The sequence below is a fragment of the Misgurnus anguillicaudatus genome, chromosome 20 (assembly GCF_027580225.2).
Source record: "Misgurnus anguillicaudatus chromosome 20, ASM2758022v2, whole genome shotgun sequence".
NCBI classification, from domain to species: domain Eukaryota; kingdom Metazoa; phylum Chordata; class Actinopteri; order Cypriniformes; family Cobitidae; genus Misgurnus; species Misgurnus anguillicaudatus.
The window spans coordinates 35,619,597-35,633,641 of NC_073356.2; the positions used below are offsets into that span (position 1 = coordinate 35,619,597).

The 14,045-nt window shown below is 35.8% G+C and overlaps 1 pseudogene; it reads left to right on the plus strand.

Annotated features, from left to right (window-relative positions):
- LOC141351629 (uncharacterized) overlaps positions 1-14,045 on the plus strand; it is a 254,342-nt pseudogene that overhangs the window by 143,630 nt on the left and 96,667 nt on the right.

A 14,045-nucleotide genomic window follows, 5' to 3' on the forward strand; every position in this document is an offset into this window, starting at 1 on the left:
CAATTGATGAAATAGGATCGCGCAACTTTCACACGCTTTCAAAACGAAACTACGGAGATCAGCCGCTTAGTTTTATCAATGAAAAGCTAAAAATTCACCGAATGTTCACGCCAGAAGTCAAAAAAGACGTAAAACTTGTGTTTAATACCTCCGATTAGATAAATGGGCGGAGAGAAGGCGGTCGCGTGTGGCTGTTCGAACGCATTCAACCACATGTGCATTCCGCAACTCCAAAGCGATCCGATCGAAAGTGGTTTCGACCACCTCTGGATGTGGTTGAAAGTGGTCGAAAGTGGACGAGCTCAAAACGTTTTGAACACCGTTTACACCTGGCATTAACGTCGTCCACTTGTGATCCGATCGACGAAAACACATGTTAATGCCAAGTGTAAACAGCGTTATACCAGATCACCAACACATGTTCTCTTCCAACAGAAACATTTAGTCAATCATAACACAATGTCATGAAAAACACAAACATAAGATGAAAAAACAAAAACTGCATAAGTTCATGTGTAAGTCTGTCCTTATACAATAGACAGTAGATTGTATTGATTATAGACTGAGTTTTGCACTGCAGTTTCTTTTGAAAACGTGGTTGTTTAGTTGGGTTTAGTAAATGCATTCATTATGTTTGTTTTGCTGCAGCAATTCAAGACAAAAATGAATCATTCATCTTAGAGTACAGTTTATGAAAAAAAGTAGAATTGTGGCAGTAAAGACTTCACAGAATTTACAACAGGACATTACTGCAAGATAACAAACATATTCAATATTACTTCCATTTACAGTAAAAAAGCAAAAAAAAAAAATACAAACAGAAAAAGCCACTGTAAAATAAAGTAAAAGGAAAATCTCATAATCCAATCTATTGTGTTTCTATTTGGCCATATGTTCTCATTCACATCACACCTGATATCTACTAAGAATCTTTTGCCATGTCTTATCCATCCAGTGTTCAGGTGTAATGTCTGGGAATGCACCATCTATTGCATCCAGGTGGGACTTGAGGAAAACTGTCCTGGTGGTCTTCCATTGACTTGTGTGCAGACATATATCTTTTTTTTGTGTGTTGCTAATATTGTTCCTTTTCCACACAAGATGGACCTAAAGAGGCCGTCCTTTACACTATTGTATACTATATAGTCATGCAATTGAAAGAACTTGAGTGTGTTTCCTAGGTGGGAATCAGCTGTGATTTATATATTTGCGTTGGTACAATAAATTGTTTTTCAATCCCAATGGAATAAAATACAGGGAATATATTTATGTTTCGATTCATCATATAAACAGCTGTTTACTTTGACTATAAGTGAGGTTTAGCACATGATGTTATCTGTTTTGACATGCTGTGTGAAAGCATTTGTAAATTTGACATTAAAAATCTATTGTTTTGGTCTTGTTTGAGCTTGTCTGTAAAAGAAGTTAAAGCATTTTAAATTTGTGTTAATTGTATGCATTTTGTGTTAAAGCAACAATAAATGTGTAAATAGTATAGCTTACACAGGTGGATGTAGTGCCAACTGTGTTAAGAGTTTTGGAAACTTGTTAAAAGTATTGAAAAATCTGTCATAGCAATCGTAAAAAAAACTTATTTTACAGTTTCTGTTTGTATTTTTTTTTTACTTTTTACTGTAAAAGGAAGTAATATTGAATATGTTTGTTATCTTGCAGTCAGGGATGGGCAGTATTTCAAATACATGTATTTAAAATACGTATTTCAAATACAAAATTGTATTTTGTATTTTGTATTTTAAAGCCTTTGAAAAAAATGAAATGTAATTTGTATTTAAATACATTTAAGATGAGTATTTTTGTATTTTTAAAATACTCAAAATACTTTGAGCCAGTCAACCAGTCAGGGTGCTGTTTTCATGCATCAACTAGTTCAGACCAGACACCAGAGTTCAGGTAAGCAAATATATCTGTGCAGCTTTTAGTGGGCAATAATTGAAATGTTGGAGTGGGGAAAAAAGCAAGGGCGATTGAATTATTGGGTGTGATGTGATTTGTGTTATTATAACTGTCGCGAAAGGAAATTCAAATTCACACTTGCACGTTGGCAGGCAGTTGCACTTGCACGTTGCACGACTGAGACAGAGTGTGGAACGCTGACAAATAGGCCTACACTTTTGACTTAAAGGAAAACTACAATTTTTTATATTTTACTATGTTCTTACCTCAACTTAGACAAATTAATACATAACTATCTTTTTTCAGTGCATGGAGGAAGAGCACTTAGTTTGCAGCATTTCGACCTCGGTGCGCAGTAACATTTTGACAGGAGTCATGATGTTACTACGCCAGAGGTCAAAGTGCTGCAAACTAAGTGCTCTTCCGCCATACAATTTAGTTCTCATTTTTTATTCACTTAAAAATCACATTTTATTTTGTGCCACCATACTTACTTGTGTAACTACTCATGTAAACAGTCTTTGAATAGGGAAAACATTGAAGTGTTTGGTGGCTTCTAAATTCTTCCCTGTTTAGATCCTAAGGAATAAATGGGACTAGGCTAAATGCTAACACATTCATGACACACTGTGCAAAGATGAAGTCACATATTGAAGAAAGATAGGCATGTATTCATTCGTCTAAGTTGAGGTAAGAACAGTAAAATATTAAAAACTCTGGTGTTTTCCTTTAAAGGCCCTTTCACACGTGACACGGCAAGTGGTGGAATCAGCACACAGTTAGTGATTTCTTTTTAGCTTTGCGCAGTTGAAGCCTTGTTTACACTTTTGCAATTCGCATGGCTCTACTCTACGACGTGAACCTGCTGAATCTGCGGGCTCCTCAGTAAACCTACAAGACTTTTATGCTTGACGTCCTCTACGTTGTATAATTCTGTAAATGACAGAGGGCGACTCGTGAGTAATTGTTCTCAAAACCATCAAAAAGCAGCGATGAGAGAAAGTAGTTTGCCGAATAATTTCAACACTTCAAACACTCGTCTCGTGAGAAGTAAATACGTGGATTTCTTCACATATAAACTGTTTAGGTTGTTGGTCGACGACACATGAAAAAGTTTTTTTGATGTTTTTATAAAACATCACTTTACTTGAATGGGTGTTCATAAGGCTGACATGACACCTTCATAACCATTACATGACACATGTCATAAATATGAAGGAGATTTTATGGACGTTTATGACAACTGCCATTAAGTGTCATTTGTTCAATTATGTCATTTTTATTGCAAATATGACATTGTTTGAAATGCCTTTGTAATGACAACTTGACATTAACAAATACATTATAACTTGTCAAGACAACTTGACATTAACCAAGACAACATAACTGACCACTTTTTACAAGTGATACAAATTGAATTTGTCATTAAAATGTCATTAAGTGTTAATACTCTGTTAAATAGTTTTATAACAGCATCATGAATATTCTTCAGTTCATAATGTTTATTTGACCGAGTATAAATAATATTTGATATAGTATTAACACTTAATGACATTTAAATCACAGTTTAATGTAATGTTAACCTACAAAGCTATAGGTAGTTTCTTAAGTTTGATAATTATTGTTTATGAACAAGTTGTGTTGTATTGGTTTATGTGTCAAGTTGTCAAAGATATCTCAAACAACGTCATCTTTGCATTAAAAATTACATAATTGAGTAAATGACACTTAAGGGCAGTTGTCATAAATGTGCATAAAGTCTTCTTCATGTTCATGACACGTGACGTGTCATGTTATGATTATGAATGTGTCATGTCGGCCTTATGCACAACCCTTCAAGTAAAGTGTTACCAAGTTTTTTGTAGTTTTTTATTTCCTACAGGGCAGGGGAAATCAAGAGGTACGTAAAATAAAATGAAAGTTTTTTAAGCAGTTGCACAAATCTAAATGCTTTTTGGCATTCAGAAATAGACCCTGATAGATTTCAGCCTAATAGGGATACTTGCACTGAATCACCAATTTCAGATGTATTTTGTGTATTTTCAAAATACAAAATACTGTATTTGTATTTAAATACATTTTTCCTCACAGTATTTTGTATTTGTATTTAAATACATTTTTCGACACAGTATTTTGTATTTGTAATACATTTCCATGTATTTATGCCCATCTCTGCTTGCAGTAATGTCCTGTTGTAAATACTGTAAAGTCTTTACTGCAGCAATTCTACTTTTTTTCATAAACTGTACTCTAAGATGGATGATTCATTTTTGTCTTGAATTGCTGCAGCAAAACAAACATAATACATGCATTTACTAAACCCAACTAAACAAAAATATAACCAAGTTTTCAAAAGAAACTGCAGTGCAAAACTCAGTCTATAATCAATACAATCTACTGTCTATTGTATAAGGACTTACACATAAACTTATGCAGTTTTTGTTTTTCCATCTTATGTTTGTGTTTTTCATGACATTGTGTTATAACTAAATGTTTCTGTTGGAAGAGAACGTGTGTTGGTGATCTGGTATAACTAGTTGATTCTGAAACACAGTGTGAGAGTTTAGTTTACAATGTGTGATTTTGAGGATAAATTAATTGTTTTGCCAGTTGTGTGTTTTAGGTGTGTTGGTGCATTAAGAGTTTAGAAAATGTGTTAAAAGTATTGAAAAAAGTGTCATAGCAATTGTAAAAAACTGTAAGATAAGGATAAGGCAAAATCACAATTGTTTAGGCTACTGTATTTGCATTACATTAGATATTATATATTTGAAAAATAAAATTAATTGCAAGGCTGCAGAAAACAGTGCACTATTGCAGATTATGTATAGGCTAGAATTTAATGATGATATCATTTTAATATAGTCAGTCATAAACTAAAGTGGGCTGGTCTAAAACTCTAGGGCTGAAAATGAGTCTCACTCCGGCCCTGACCAACATCTATTTCGACAGTTTTAGCGTCTCTCCTCCAAATACCGACCACAACGGCTGACCGCTCTCTCCTTTCAGGTGCACACGTGGCAACACCGAAATAGGCCTACATCTTGCCGGGTTTCATGGCAGATTAAAAAAAGACAACTCCTGTCAATGCAATTTGTAACAGAAAAAAATTAAATATCTCTCTAAATTCTATATATGACTACATATTTGCCCTACTAATAAATAAAGTATTTTTCAAACATCTGTACAAGCAAAAAGAGTCGGTGACTGACAACGGTTTCAGTATCGAACGGCAATCAAATCATGCTTTTTATGCACTCCTGTCATAATGCAAAAACACTTGATCCTATTTTTATCTCCATAGCAAAATTTGAGATAATCAGACATTAACTCATGGACATAGATTGTTTTTACCAATTATTAATATATTGCTGTCGGTGATTCTGTGAGCCTGGAGACTGCATCGTAGCCTACACTGTGAGTTACATTTTTTTTTTCGTAAATGTGTAACATGAATACATAGTGGCTGTTTATATAAGATCCTCTATTGATATTAGTGGAGGTTTGGACCTGGTCCCGGAAACAGTATTTGTTACTTCATAACTTAATAAGCGATTGTCAGACCAAATTACACAAGAGTTCCGACGGCTACCATCTTTTTATTTATTTAATACTTTACCGCATGAATCTGATCGGAGCCACAGGAATCCAGACCTCTAGAAATGGTCACGCCACTGGCATCCCAACCCACTGGGCATCCATAGAAAAATGTGAGTTCTTATTGCTTGTTATCTGGTTTTTCCATTTTTGAGCACAAAAACGAAATTTGGAAAAAACAAGTCGTTTACCTGTTTTTCGTTTTGGTTTTGGAAACAAATATTGAATAAACAAGTAGTTTTTTTTTCATTTTTTTCAATTTTGGTTTCAATTAAAAAAATGAATGATACACGGATTGAGGAGGCAAAAGAAGAGGGAAAGGAGGAGGACATGGTGAAGGAGGAGGAAGAGGACATGGTGGGAGAGGACTTGGTGAAGAAGTAGGAAGAGGAGGAGGCAGAAGAGGAGGGAAAGGAGGAGGACATGGTGAAGGATGAGGAAGAGGATGTGGTGAAATAGGAGAAAGGAGACAAAGGGCAAGGTGACAAGCAGTCTCAGATGAAATTCGAGCCACTCTAGCTGACCATGTACTTGTCCATTGTATGACTATGAGGGAGGCTGAGCAACGAGTAAGGCCTAATTTGAGTCGCTTCACTGTTGCCACCATCTTCAAAGCCTTCAGGGAGGAAAACAGATAGATGTACTTACAGTAAGACTGCTCTGTACAGTAACTTTAGTGTGCATACACTGTTGGATTATGCTACTGGAATAAAGAAATGCATCAAATTGCCTTGCATACAGATAGACCTATCAGTAGATGAATGCCAGGGGTGAATCATGCAAGAGGGTTTTATCCTCGCTGTTTGGCTAGGACCAATATAGTTTGTGATGTGAATGAGATTCTCTGGCCTGACCCAGAACAAAGACGGGATGTTGAGGCGGAATAATTTTTAAAACAATGTTTTACTGTTGTGCTGTGTAGCACATGAATGAATAAAAATATGCTAATGAATTAGTTGATTGTGTCTTTTTTGGTCATGTTGAAAGGTTTTTGAGCGGGAGAACCACAAGCCACTTACCAGTTTTGGATATATTGTTTTGAATTTAGTGCACCAGTGTGTAATACTATGTTGTAGTGTGTGTGTTTTTGAAAGCTTGTGTGTTGTCTGAGGGAATATGTTGGTTTTCAGTAAGAGCAGTGCTTTAAGTGGGCCGGAACGCGCCGGTACTCAGTACCGCCACTTCTAAAAATAGCTCTTGAGCGTACCACCACCTCTCCCTGAGCCCAGAACGTACTTTTAGCGTACCGGAACGCTCATTTGCACATCTGTTTAAATCAGAGGTTTTAATCATTTGGCTGCGCTGCCAGTTGCACACTTGAGTTTACAAGTTAAAAGCGCGTGCGTCGCCTTTGCTGTCAGTCAGCCTCAACGTGGTGTGCATACCCGTCAAGTATCCCATTTTGGCCGGGAAAGTCCCGTATTTTACCCTTCGTTCCCGCCGTCCTCCTGTATTAGTATTTTCCCTTAAATCTCCCGTATTTTATCCTCTGTAATTTCGCACGCAAAGGTTGTGATCTATAAAAAGATCCTAAAGATCGCTAAAGATCCACTGATTCCGCTAATCCACTTCGTGTCTTCCCGCCCGCTCCGCAGCATCTCTGTGTGCACTCTCTGCCTGGACGACAGTTTCTGAAGTTCTTTGCATTAACAGGTAGATTTATTACATTATATCAGCTGTTAAACCGCAGAATTACTCCTTTGGAAGTTTGTTTATGTATTTGTCAAATGTAAAAGTGCTAACAACTTAGCAAGCAAACAACAACAAAATATCCACATTCTTATCGCTTGTCTAATGGATTTAATGTTCCCGATCAGATCTAAGTTAATATAAACACTAAATTTGCTGTTGTTGGCACACTTTGTAGGCAAAAATACAAAAAACACAAATGCCTTCACAAAATAAAGACAGAGAACGGAAAGGGAGGCTGCTTCTAAAGGCAGTTCAACATTGCAAACATGGATTCAAAGATCCATCAAGCCAGCAGGTAAATCATATTGAATATTTTTTGTCACACTTAAATTTTTGTTATTATATTTCCCATTATAATCACTTGTCTAAGTTGATGCTAGTAATATAACTAATAGTACCACCCCCCTTGGTGCCCTTTTTGGTTTGGGACACTGCCCAACGAAAATTCAATGAATTTGAACGACTCGCACAGTAGTTTTACCACCCGCAAAATGGAAAACAATGGGAAAAAATAAAATGATGACTTTCTCGTTTTAAATGGCCAGTATTTTGTTATTCTTGAACCCATAGACATGGTCTTGGTGTCATTTTAAAGTTTTTGTTTTTAAGCTCTTTCTATCTGAACAACTAGTTTTAGCATTTGACCATGCTGAAAATGTTACTTATAATGTTACTTATCTACCTTTTGCACATTTTATGTATGTATGTTCAATAGCTATTTTTAGCTCAAGCAAATCCACAAACTTATATAAGGATTTATTATTTTTTACAAGCTTGTCTGTTGACTGCTGAATATAAAACCCCTTCAATATAGAAGTCCAGTCAGCAAAAAAAAGAAAAGAAAAATAGAGTACCGGCACTTCTTTTGGGCCACTTAAAGCACTGAGTAAGAGTGAATGGTTTTGAGTGCAGAGCTTCATTTTAACCTGAAAATATGATGTTTGGAGGATTGGGTGATATTTTGTTTACTGTTTTGAGAATATGAGGCATTGTTTTAAGAAATGTGTTTAATCAACCAAGAAAAACTGTAATCAACAAAGATTATTGTATGCCTATTGCAAGACTTAAAATAATAAATTTCTAAATTATGATCAAATGTATCTGTCTTGTTCTTTCTATAGATTGAGCTGTTGAAGACACAGACAGATGTGCAGCAGATGATCCAGGACAAAATCAAGAAGATTCAAGACATCAAACATTCAGCAGAACTCAGAAGAGTGAGTTTAAAAACTATTGAAGAAGTTTAATGTTTAATATTTTATGTTTCAATTTGCTTTGTAATTATGTCAGTCCTGGCTGCTGGAGAAGCAGAAAGCAGCAGAGAAACAGGATGAAGATCTCATTAAAGATCTGGAGCAGGAGATCACTGAGCTGAAGAGAAGAAATACTGAGCTGGAGAAGATCACAAACACTGACGATCATCTACACATCATTCAGGTCAGTAGTAGATCTCTCACTTATCAATCATGCATACTTTTTATATCTGAGGAGACTTCATGGAGTTTTTAGTTATATTCATTTACATAGTTTTATATTACATTTTTGGTTTTATCCAACATGACTTTAAGCACATAATTTTGGTTTGGCTCTTTAGCTCTTACTATATTATTTTTGTTGAGGTACAGTACAGGAACAGATATTTTAATTTAAATACTGTATCAACTTTCTCTTAGAAGTTTTCACTAAATTTTCTCAAAGGTCAAAAAAATACAAGCCAAAGATGATAATAAGAGTGCAAAGCTGTTCAATTACAGCTCAGATTATTGATAAAGTAATAATGAGGGATCCATTTTGTTATCTTGGCAAATTTCAGCAAATTTCATCTTTTTTTTCAGGAGGAACATCTGAAAGGCTGGAGACATCAACAAAAATGTCCATCCGCTCACAATTTAAAACATTTAAGACACCATTACTCACCGCTGGTTGGGAGAATGAGATCTTATTTGTGGTTTCTTGTTGTTCCTGTGGGAATCTCCCTGATGATGCTCTACATTACTTCTTCCACCAATGTTCAGACTTCCAACAATGAGAAACTGAGTGAAGTTGGTAGGTGAAGATCAAATACACTGTTGGACATATATATTTATTTATTTATTTTGTCACTGACTTGTTTCTATTCCAGCAGTAATGATATTTTATATGTGTAATTTCATTTAGCACAGATATAAAGTAGAAAGAACAAAATTACAAGATGGTTACAACAAGAAGTTATTTTTGTTTAACATTTCAGTAAATGTGCATTAAATTTGTCTTGTACTAGGAGCTACAACTATATACATGAAACAAATGCACAGAAACAATGATTTCTACTGTTAGTGTTTGTCTTTTCAACTTATCCTTCAAATAATTTCTGTGCAAAATGGGCATTCATTAATAAATCAGTTTAGCAATTCAATGGATTTTTGGCCAGCAACATAAAAACAGATTCAATGAACAAACATTGAAGAGGGGTGTGTTTGTGTGTACAGGATGGCTATATTTTAGGAGTCAAATCCTACAAAGGTCCTGTTAAATGTATAAAAATCCTTTTAAAGGAATACTTCACCAATTTAGCATTCAGTTTTGTATCAGTAGAAACCTGGCAGTATTTCTGAATGACCGTGTTTCCCTACCTCATGTCCCCGTGAGAGGAGAGATATCTGTATTCTGGTTGTGCAAAAAAAGTCCTCTGATGACCCAAAATGATGAGAGTCAGCAATCTTTAATCTTCGCTAAGCTAAGCTAGCCTGGATCTTGCTTTGTGGAGAAAGCAGAGTAAACAAACCACGACGGCAGAGTGTAGTTTTGAAAACAGATGGCAGAAGGGGATTTTGTTGCTCAGGATGACCTGTTGCTCGAATCTGATGGTCATGGTTACCTGTACGAGCCGCAATACAACGAGGAGCAGAACGGATGATCGAGGAACAAGAGGCTGCCACCGTGGCTGCTGTAGCCGAGGTGGGGCCGGTCTGGTGGTTTTACGTGCTCTCGTTGTGCGCCTCGCTGTTGCTCGAATCTGATGGTCGTGGTCAAGGGTGTAACTTTGGGTCTACCATTGGGGGGGGTTAAACTCGCGGCATATTTATTTATTTATTGAATAATTTTCTTGTGTAAAAGGTAACATGCTAATTTGCCGTTCCTATATTAGAAATACATTTGTGATACTTTTAGTTCAGGATAAGAAATAGCAGATAAGAAATAGGGATGGGCGATATGGCCTAAAATCCATATTGCGTTATACATTGCAGCCTCTTGCGATAGCGATATGTATTGCGATATAATAATTTCAATAGACTCGTTTCAGAACAGGTTATATAGACCCTTACAAAAGCCAAACTGCTAAAAAAGTAAGTAAAAGTAAACCGTCATGGCCAGATTAGTCTTGTTACCTCTCTAAGCTGGAAATTTTGCCTGACACACTCTACAGCAGGGGTGTCCAGACCTTTTTGTGTGGTGATCTACTTTTAAAATGATAAAGCTGACAAGATCTATCTGCTAAAAAACACAGTTAATTATCTTTATAACACTAAACACTTTAAATGCTTGTGGGGACTATAATGCATATATATACTGCATGTTTCACAATTACTAGACCATAATGCCAATTTCGCGCGTGGAGCAGCAGTTAACTTATGTAACTTACGGCTTAAATCCAAAAAATAGATGTTGCATCGCTCTTTTTCATGAGTTCCTCTGTTTCGCTGACGCTTTCATCCATGTTTATTCGGCTGCAGCTCGTGGCTCTAAAGTTCGCGGGTAGATTGTGTCATCAACATGCATTATCGCGATAGTGCAATAGATTTAAAATCTCTATCGTATGCCAATTTTCTATCGTTTATATTGCATATCGTTTATATTGCCCATCCCTAATAAGAAACTGTTCACACATTATAATTAGACAACTATTCTTTCACCTTGCACATAGTCTGGTCTAGTAGTTTCTCTTATAAACTATCTTTTGGAATAGCTGATTTGCAACAGATAGTGTAGGCCAGAGTATGCTAACATTATATATTTAGAGGGACATTTTGCAAATATTGCAGGTAGGCCTAATACATTAATAAAAGTCAAAAACGGAAAGAGAAAAAAAAATAAGAAGTTAAAAAGGCAAAGGGTCGACATCATGTTACCAAGGTGGGTTTGTAAGTAGGCCTAAATTGTTAGTGGACCGCCCGTCCGTGACAATGATCGTAGCCTACGGCACTTTTCTGTGCTAACGCGCACGCTTTGTACACAAGGCCCCAGGTCTCTACGGTAGCATTTTTCGACAAGTAAGCATGTTTATCAGGGGCGGATTTAGTGATTTGGGGGCTCAAGGCGAACCATGTGTCGGGGCCCTAACTATGCACCCTTTATGCAACCTTTACTGTATTTTTCTCTCTTTCACATCGCTATCTCTTTTTCCTCTAGGTTACATAAGTTTCAGCCCCCAATGAGGTTGAGATTAATACTGTTTGATAATATGATTGGATTTTATACTAACCGCAGTACTACATGGTAAAAAGACGTGTATAACAATTATGTACTTTTTATTTTACTTTGTGTACTTAATTTCTTTAATACATTTTCATTTAATGCCACATTACATCCAAAATATATTTTAAATTAAAATACTTTGTATTCAAATCAGCATAATATGATGAGAAGAAACATAATGGGGCGGTTTCCCGGACCAGGATTAGCTTAATCCAGGACTAGGCCTTAGTTTAATTAGAAAATATAACTAGTTTTAACAAATATGCCCTACTAAAAGCATTACATGTGTGCATTTTGAGGTAAAACAAAGGGCACTGATGTATTTTAAGATATGTCAGTGCAAATTGTTTTCAGTTTGGAGAGCTCTTAAAAGTGTTTAAGTCTGGGACTAGTCTAATCTCTGTCCGGGAAACCGCCCCAATATGGTTTTAAAATAATGCAATCATAGGTGTTAAGAACTCGAGACAAGATAAACAAGGGGAGAAATTTGACTTTCTATATGGACGGTAAAGCGTCATGTATTGCTTCTGCATTACATTATGTAAACAGTTTTTACATTATTGAACTATACAGATGTCATCTATGTACACATCTTGTACTTTGATGTTCGCTAGTGATATACAGGGCAAAGCCGAAGCATGCTACCGTTTTCATGTGAGATTTAAATGAGACTAAAGCGATCACGAATTCGTGTGCAGATTGGGGATGAATTACAATCTTTAGTGGTGCTGGGCAGACATTTCGGCGGACTAAAGCTTACCTAAAGGCTACTGTCCCTCAGATTACACGCTAATATTATATAAACTGTAGATCCTGTATTATTTGCGGACCATACTCACCGGCACACTATCAGTGTCCGTGACCGAGAGAGAGCTGTGTCGGACGGAAAAGAGGTTACTGAGAGCAGCACAGACCGTGGCAGTGTTTGTGTGGAGAAAAGCGGAGACTTTTGCAACATTTTTGTGTGAATCATCTTTTCTGCTCCATTGGTGTAGCTACGTTTCACTCTTAGTTTATTTCCTTGCAGCTTCGCTCTTTTAATGTATCAAACTCACTCGCTGCTGCCTGCAGCTCTGCTCGCTTTGTTGATTTGAGCTACGCGCTGATATATCCGGTAGTGCATGGAATGATCCACTCTAAACTATAATGGGGTGCGCATTCGTGCAGATGTAATAATAACGTTCAAACCGTTTATGGGAATATACTGAAAAACACAAAAGATGTTTAAATAGAATTCTTAATTAAACAAAATTATGATAGTTTTCTGGGAATCTTGATGATAAGCAGGGGCAAAAGTGGCAGCTCACCAAGTACACCCCTGCGTTTTGGGGCCCCTTGGTAAGGCGGGGCCCAAGGCAACTGCCGACCTTTGCCTAATGGTAAGTCCTCCCCTGACGTTTATTTATGCACGTGATTTATTTAGACAAAGTTATTAACTATGCAAATTTCAAACGGTCAAAATGACGGCTTGTTTGTTCTAGTTTTAAAGATAATTACCACACTGCAAAAAATTATTTTCAAGCAAAAATTCTTAGTATTTTTGTCTTGTTTTCAGTAAAAATATCTACAATTTCTTAAATAAAGATGCTTTTTCATGATGGGCAAAATGACCCAAGAAAATAAGTCTAGTTTTTAGACCAAAAATATTACATTTAAGGGATTTTGTGCATAAAACAAGCAAAAAATCTGCCAATGGAGTAAGCAAAAAAATCTTGAACATTTTTCTTAAACACTAAATTCAAGAAAAATTTGCTTACCCCATTGGCAGACTTTTTTGCTTGTTTTATGCACAAAATCCCTTAAATGTAATATTTTTGGTCTAAAAACAGACTTATTTTCTTGGGTCGTTTTGCTCATCAAGATAAAGCATATTAATTTAAGAATTTTTAGATATTTATACTGAAAACAGAATTTTTTTCTTGAAAATCATTTTTCGCAATGCATACGTTTAAATGTTGCGGTTAAAATGACTACTGGTGGCCGCTCTAGTGTTAAAAGTGCATGATAAGGGAACTCAATTTTCTCCCCATGTTAGGTCAAGAAAACGCTGGAAAAAATAACAATACACAGTTTTAGTTAAACATTCAACACTGCAAAAAATGACTTTCTTACTTAGTATTTTTGTCTTGTTTTCAGTAGAAATATCTAAAAATTCTTAAATTATGATGCTTTTTCTTGATGAGCAAAATGACCTCAGTAAATGAGTATAGTTTTAAGACAAATTAATATACAATTTAAGTGAAATTGTCCTTAAAACGAGCAAAATGATCTGCCAATGGATCAAATAAGATTTCATTTTTCTTAAACACTTAATTCAAGTCAAATTTTCTCACCCCATTGGTAGTCAAAATACCATAAAAGCGCATGATTTTATGTAAATTAATATG